Source organism: Colobus angolensis, unplaced genomic scaffold, assembly GCF_000951035.1.
Source record: "Colobus angolensis palliatus isolate OR3802 unplaced genomic scaffold, Cang.pa_1.0 Scaffold238, whole genome shotgun sequence".
Classification (NCBI taxonomy): Eukaryota; Metazoa; Chordata; class Mammalia; order Primates; family Cercopithecidae; genus Colobus; species Colobus angolensis.
In genome coordinates, this window is record NW_012115577.1 from 244,420 (window position 1) to 252,479 (window position 8,060).

Sequence of the window (8,060 nt, forward strand, 5' to 3'; positions counted from 1 at the left end):
CCACCCACCCAGTCAACCACTGCCACTACTGGCATCCAACCAAGCCACCTGGAGGCCCAGTAATCAGCCCACCAGTAACCACCAACACAAATGCCAGATACACCACCTTGGGGCACAAAGATAGGAACACTCAGCACACCACTGCCTCCACTGGAGCCTGAAGACTGTCTCATGTGGTATCCCAGTCCCCAGCACATCTTCACCACAGCCTCACTAATAACCACACCCTAATGCACAAAAGAAATCACAGATACCATTAACACTGTCTACAGCCAAAGAAATTGCACAGAGACCATAGCACTCTACTATGTACTACACCCAGAATCAAATCAGAATACTTTTAGTTAATCTATAATCTATAATCTATAGAAACAATGCTTATCACTGGCTTGAGTTAATAAATACGTGGGTAAATCTCTGTTTGAGGCTGTCTGCTCTGAAGGCTGTGAGACCCCTGATTTCCCACTTCACACCTCTATATTTCTGTGTGTGTATCTTTAATTCCTCTAGCACCACTGGGTTAGGGTCCCCAGACTGAGCTGGTCTCGGCAGAAAGCCTCACATATTAATAAAAATCTGGAATGTAAAGAGATTAAATTCTCCACTTATAAGATTTAGAATGACTGAATGGGTAGAAAACATGATCTAACTATATTCTGCTTACAAAAAAACTCACCAGTAACACCACCTCACCAGAATCCGTAGAGACAGAAGGTAAAAGAATGGCAAGAGGTTATCTATGCAAATGGAAACCAAAAGTGAGCAGGAGTAGCTATACTCATAGCAGATAAAATAAACTGTAAGTCAAGAACACTTTTTTTAAAAGATAAGGAAGGCCATCACATAATCATAAAGAGATCCATCCAAGAAGAGAATAGAACAATTCTAAATATATATGCACTAAATACTGGAGCATCTAGATTAATAAAACAAATATTACTACATCTAACAAGAGACATAGACTCCAATACAATAAGAGAGGGGAGTTTCAACATCCCAACCCAACCTCAGCATGAGACAGATCATCTACATAGAAAATCAAGAAAGAAATAGTGGATTTAAACTGAATTTTACACCAAATAAAGCTAACAGATATTTACACAGCATTCTGTCTAACAGTACAGAATATACACTCTTTTCAGGAACACATGGATCATTTTCTGGGAGAGAGCCTATGTTAAGTCACAAAACAAGTCTCAACACATTTTCAAAAATTGAAATCATATTAAGGATCTTCTCCAGCCACAATGGAATAAAACTAGAAATATACACCATGAGAAATGTTGGCAACTAGACAGATACCTGGAAATTAAACAACATGCTCCTGAATTACCATTGAGTAAACAGAGATATTAAGATGTAAATCAAAAAGTTTCTTGAAACAAATGAAAATGGAAACACAACATACCAAAACCTGTGGGATACAGTTAGACAGGGCTAAAAGGGAGGTTTATAGCAATAAATACCTACCTAAGAAAAGTAGAAACGTTACAAATTAACAATATAATAATGAACCTCAAGGAACTAGAAAAGCAAGAAAAAAACTCATCCAAAATTAGCAGAAAAGAAATAATAAAGATCATAGTAGAACAAAATAAAAACTTTTAAAAACCATGTAAATGATCAACAAAGTGAAAAGTTTGTTCTTCAAAAACATAAACAAAATTGAAAAACCACTAGCTAAACAAACCTAGAAAAAAAGAGAGAAAATTTAAGAATAAAAGTTCCTCTACAAAGTTTTCCTTTTTGGTTTAGAATGATAAGTGTTAAGAAGATAGTTCCTCTTAAAAGCTTCCTTTAAGTTTCTCTTGCTCTTCATACTAACAAATCTTCTATTTTACCAATGACTCCTTACTGTGCCCTCAAGTAGTTGTTACCTACAGTTAGGAAATAAACACATTTTATGTTCTTGTGCTTGAACCAAGGTTTAACTCCTTTGTTCTCTAGTCTGCCTGGATCTGCCTAGACATGCCCAGACATGTTCCAGCTTGAAGTCTATACTCTTTCCTTATTTGGAAATATTATTGTCTTCCTAGTTTCCCACAAGCGACCCCCTTCTTCCCTTCGTTCCCCATTGCACCTTTACCTTTTTTGGGAAAGTTTAAGTTTTTAGCCAATTGGGATCAGTTTATATTGTGTGGTCCAGTTCCAGCCAATGGAGACAAGACACAATAGTAGAAACAACTTGCATTAGGCATAAAAACCCCTGCTTTCCTTTGTTCTGGGTGCTCTCCTGGCAATCAGCTTTATGGGTAGCACCTTTCTGCAGAAGTAAAAATTGCCTTGCTGAGAAATCCTTTGTTCAAGTGTTCATTTTCTTTGTGACTCTGAGCTTTATTTCTAACAATTTTCTGGGGGCTCATCCAGGATTCCCATTCTCCTTTGGGAAGGGGTCTTTGGTCACCTCCTCTAGGGGAGGCACACCTCACTGCCCCACAGGGGTGGCCCCAGGGATGGGAGATTGAGACTACCCATCGTGACGAACAAATCCAGGCTCTCAGCACTGTGGAAGGAGAAGGCCCGCAAGTACCGCAATGACCAGGTAACTCTGTGCAGAGACCAAGGTAAAAAAGTCGCAAGGACAACAGTATTTCCTTGGTGGTGGGGATATTCTGGAGGTTAAAGGGTATGAAAGGTAACAAGCACAACTGCTGTGCAGAGTGAGTGAGTCCAATCTGCGGTTCTGTGGTCATCTCATACGGCTGATGGTGGCCCTCTTTTAGGGATACTGACGTTGGGGTTTATGCAGTCCCACTGATGCTACGGGGAGCCCAATTTCCTCCGGGAAAGCAGCCAGAGTGGACGAAGCAAAAGGAGAAGAGTGCAAGGAACCTCCAGGGTAGGGATTAAACCTCCAGGGAAGGATAGGTGAGAAAGCTCTACTTCAAGGGACTGAGCCTAACCAGTATTCAACATAGGAAATACCCTGAGTAAGATAGAAGGTAAAAAGGAAAGGGCAGACAATGAAATCACCTCTAATAGTCCTTTAGGACTCATGTTAAAATATTGGAAGGATACAAGAGGACTAAACATAAGAAAAAGCAACAGATGATAAAGTATTATTGTTTCATTTGGACCAAGGAACCTATTCTAAAGCCTTCAGTTTTCTGGCCAAAATTTGGGTGAAATGAGGATTGGACTTGCCAGCTTTTAATAGAATATGTAAATGATAAGAGTCCTGTTTCCCAGGAGGAAATACATTATGTTCTGTGTTGATGGCAAGGGCCAATCCTCCTTTGTCATCTGAAAACTAAAAGAGACAAGCCAGAAATTACTTCTCATTAAATGAATACTCCTTACTGCAAGAACCCCACCAACACGTGGGACCCCTTAGACCATCTTTTGCCACCAAACCTTCTTCTCCCCTCCCAGTAGACCAACATCCCCCACCTCCCCCTCCAGTAGATGTAACAGTCCCAGACCTTTCCCCTACTCAGATTTTTTTCCGTCCTTATAACACTTGATTCTTGGGGTCATCCCCAGCTTGAATGCCCTCCCTCAGAAAGACTTCACTATGAGTTACAACAATGTAAAAAGGATATCCAAAACTTCCCTTTTCCCCCTTCTTCTAGGGGTTTGGCTACAAACTTCTTCCCATTGAGGGAAATGCCTCTAGGAGGAGGGGGTATTGGCTTTGTAAATGCTCCCCTGACCAGTTCAGAAGCCCAGAGCTTGAAGAGGGAACTCGAGCCACTCTTAGACGATCCCTATGGAGTGGCAGATCAAATTGATCAATTTTTAGGACCCCAGTTGTATACTGGGGCTGAGTTAATGTCCATCATGGGCATCCTTTTTTCAGGGGAAGAAAAGAGCAGGATGCATAGGGCCACTATGACCATTTGGGAGCGTGAGCATCCTCCCGGTTAAAACGTCCCTGCAGCCAAACAGAAACTTCCTGCTCAAGATCCCCAGTACGATAATAACAACATAGCTCATAGGAGGAATATGAGAGACCTTCAAGAAATGATAATAAAAGGAATTAGAGAATCAGTACCTTGCACCCAGAATATGACCAAAGCTTTTAATATACAGCAAGAAAAGAGTGAGGGGCCTATGGAATGTTTTAATAGGCTTAAGGAACAAATGAGGAAATATGCTGGTTTGGATGGAGGAGACCCACTTGGACAAGGAATGTTAAAGCTTCACTTTGTCACAAATAGCTGGCCAGACATTACCAAGAAATTACAAAAGATAGAAAATTGGAAGGACCATTGCACAGGGGAACTCTTAAGGGAGGCCCCAATGGTGTATGTACGAATGTATGAAGAAAAGCAAAAGCACAAAGCAAAGATTCTGCTGTTCTTACAGCAGGGAACTCCCCAACAGGCAGTTCAAAGAAATGTCGCTGGTAAACCTTTTAGGTACCTGACTGCCAGACCCTAGAACAGAGGTAAAGGAATCAAACCAGGGAACAAGGGAATAAAAAGAGAAATATGGCAAAAGAAATGCTTCAAGTGTGGGAAGGAAGGTCACTTTATAAGAGAATGCCCTGAATGGAAAAAAGAAAAAGAAATCACCCCATTTACGAACTTTGAGGAGGAATGGGGGGCCAGGGGCTCTACTCTTTTTACCTTGAGTCCCACCAAGAGCCCCTGATAAATGTAGAGGTGGGACCCAAACCTGAGAATATCACCTTTTTAATTGACTCAGGAGCTGCTCATTCCTCAGTTTGTTATCTTCCCCCTGGTGCAACTTGGTTGCAAGAAGAACTTTTTATTTTGGGAGCAAAAGGGGAGGGGTTTAAAGCAAAAGTCTTAGAAGAAACAAAAATTAAATATCAGAACCACTCAGTAAATATTAAACTTCTGTTAATCCCAGAGGCAGGAACAAACCTACTAGGAAGGGATTTAATGCTAAAATTAAACCTCGGCCTTTATGTTAATGAAGGAAAACTCCTCCCCTCCTTAAATTTGCTCGTTGCTCTAATGAGGGACACATCCATCCAGATGTATGGTCAAAGGAAGGAAACCGAAGAAAATTATGAATTTCCCCAATTCAAGTTAAATTGAAAAACCCGGGGGAAGAGGTAAAAAGAAAACAATATCCAATTCCCTTAGAAGCTAAGATCAGTTTAAAGCTCATAATAGAAAGCCTCCGTGAGAGACTCAATGAACCCTGTATGTCTCCTTATAACACTCCGATACTGCCTGTGAAAAAGCCAGATGGGTCCTATCCGCTAGTGCAGGATCTTCGAGCTGTTAACCAAATAGTTCAAACAACTCACCCTGTTGTTCCTAATCCTTACACTATTGTTAGTAAAATTCCATACAACCATGAGTGGTTCACAGTAATAGATCTAAAGGATGCCTTCTGGGCTTGCCCACTAGCAGAAGATAACCGAGACCTGTTTGCCTTTGAATGTGAGGACCCTCACTCCAGTAGAAAATAACAGTATGATTGCCAGTTTTACCCCAGGGATTTACAGAATCTCCAAATTTGTTTGGTCAAATACTACAACGGATCATAGAAAAGTTTTACAGACTGCCATATATATGCCTGCTCCAATACATGGATAATATCCATATTTCAGGGGAGGATAGACAAAAAGTAGAAGGATTTTCAATCGGTTTTTAAAATAATTTACAACTGGAGGGATTACAAGTGTCAAAACATACTTTGGTTTGTAGAACCTGAAGTTAAGTATTTAGGGCACTTAATCAGTAAGGGCAAACGGAAAATTGGATTTGAATGGGTTGAAGGCGTTATATCCTTACCTCTGCCTCAGACGAAAAAGGAACTTAGAAGGTTTTTAGGGTTAGTAGGGTATTGTCACTTATGGATAGACTCATGCTTTAGTAACCAAACCTCTATATAAAAGAACTTACACAGGATGAATCGGACCCCCTTATATGGTTTTTACCAGAAATACAGCAGACAAAAAAAATTAAAAGAGTTACTAGTGACAGACCATGTTCTAGCCTTACCCTCTTTAGAATTGCCCTTTCATCTTTTTGCTAATGTAGGTAATAAAGTAGCCTTAGGGGTACTTACTCAAACACATGGAAGCCATTGGCAACCCATAGCCTTCTTGTCAAAAATTCTTGACCCAGTAGCCCATGGATGGCCCAAGTGTGTCCAATCAGTGGCAGCAACAGCCTTGGTCACAGAGGAGAGCAGAAAATTAACCTTTGGGGAATCTTATCATTAGTTCTCACCAAAAGTGAGAACAATTCCCAATCAGAAAGCGGGAAGGTGGCTTATTGATTGGAGAATTTTTAAGTATGAAGCCACATTGTTAGAAAGAGATATTCTAACCTTAACCACTGATGACTCAATTAATCCAGCTGCTTTCTTAACAGGAAATCCCAACCTACAGACCCCTGAGCTTTGCCCAGAACACAGATGTTTACATTTAATTCGTTATCGAACAAAAGTTAGACCTGATCTAAATGAAACGCCCTTTCAGACTGGGAAACACGTGTTTGTAGATGGTTTCTCCCAAGTAATCAAAGGAAAAAGGCATAACGAGTATTCAATGATAGATGGAGATATCCTCACAGAAAGAGTCTGAAAGGTTACCAAATGACTGGTCTGCACAAACATGTGAGTTGTTCACATTAAATCAGGCCTTAGGTCGGGCACGGTGGCTCATGCCTGTAATCCCAGCACTTTGGGAGGCCGAGGTGGGCAGATCACGAGGTCAGGAGATCAAGACCATCCTGGCTAACACAGTGAAACCCTGTCTCTCCTAAAAATACAAAAAAAAATTACCCGGGCGTAGTATCGGGCGCCTGTAGTCCCAGCTACTCTGGAGGCTGAGGCAGGAGAATGGCGTGAGCCTGGGAAGTGGAGCTTGCAGTGAGCCGAGATGGTGCCACTTCACTCCAGCCTGAATAACAGAGCAAAACTCCATCTCAATAAAAAAACAAAAACAAAAAACAAAAAACAAAAAAACAAATCAGGCCTTAAAATTTCTGTAAATCAAGAAGGAACAATCTATACAGACTCCGACTATGCCTTTGGAGTAGTCCATACTTTTGGAAAAATTTGGACTGAGCGGGACCTCATTAACAGCGAAGGTCAAAATTTACTCCATAGAGACCTAATAATACAAGTACTGGAAAATTTACAATTGCCAAAAGCAATAGCTGTTGTACATGTCCCAGGACATCAAAGGAATCCTCCATTTGAAGGCCAGGGAAATAATCTCACTGACCAAATAGCTAAGTAAGCTGCCTCTTCTCCAGCAGAACCCATTTTTCGACTAACCCCTGTCTTCCATCTCCAGCTGCACTCTCTATCTTCTCTCAAGTAGATCAGAAAACACTAAAAAAAATTAGGAGCTGAGGAAACTCAAAAGGAAAGTGGTTATTACCAGATGGAAGGGAAATGTTATCCAAACCTCTTATGAGGGAAATACTATCACAGCTTCATCAAGGATCTCACTGGGGTCCTCAAACCATGTGTGATGTAGTCCTTAGGGTTTATGGGTGCATAGGAATATACACCCTGGCCAAGCAAATAGTGGAAAGTTGTATAGTGTGCAGAAAATCTCATAAGCAGACCCTAAAAAGACAACCTCCCAGAGGGAGAAATCCTGGGTTAAGGCCATTTCAAAGTGTCCAAGTCAACTATACTGAAAAGCCCCCAATAGGCCACCTTAAGTATTTACTGGTAATAGTAGATGATCTTACCCACCTATCTATCCACCCACTGGATAGAAGCCATCCCTTTTCCAAGTGCAACAGCCAGTAATGTGGTCAAAGCCCTGTTAGAACATATCATACCCAGGTTTGGAATAATAGAGAATATTGATTGGGATAATGGGACCCACTTTACTGCACACATTATTAAAGGACTAATCCAAGTATTAGGGATAAAATGGGAATATCATACTTCCTGGCCTCCACCTTCATCAGGGAGAGTAGAAAGAATGAATCAAACTTTAAAGAAACGTCTAACCAAATTAATTTTAGAAACTCGGTTACCATGGACAAAATGTCATCCCATTGCTTTATTAAGAATCCAGCCGAGGGCCGGGCGCGGTGGCTCAAGCCTGTAATCCCAGCACTTTGGGAGGCTGAGACGGGCGGATCACGAGGTCAGGAGATCGAGACCAT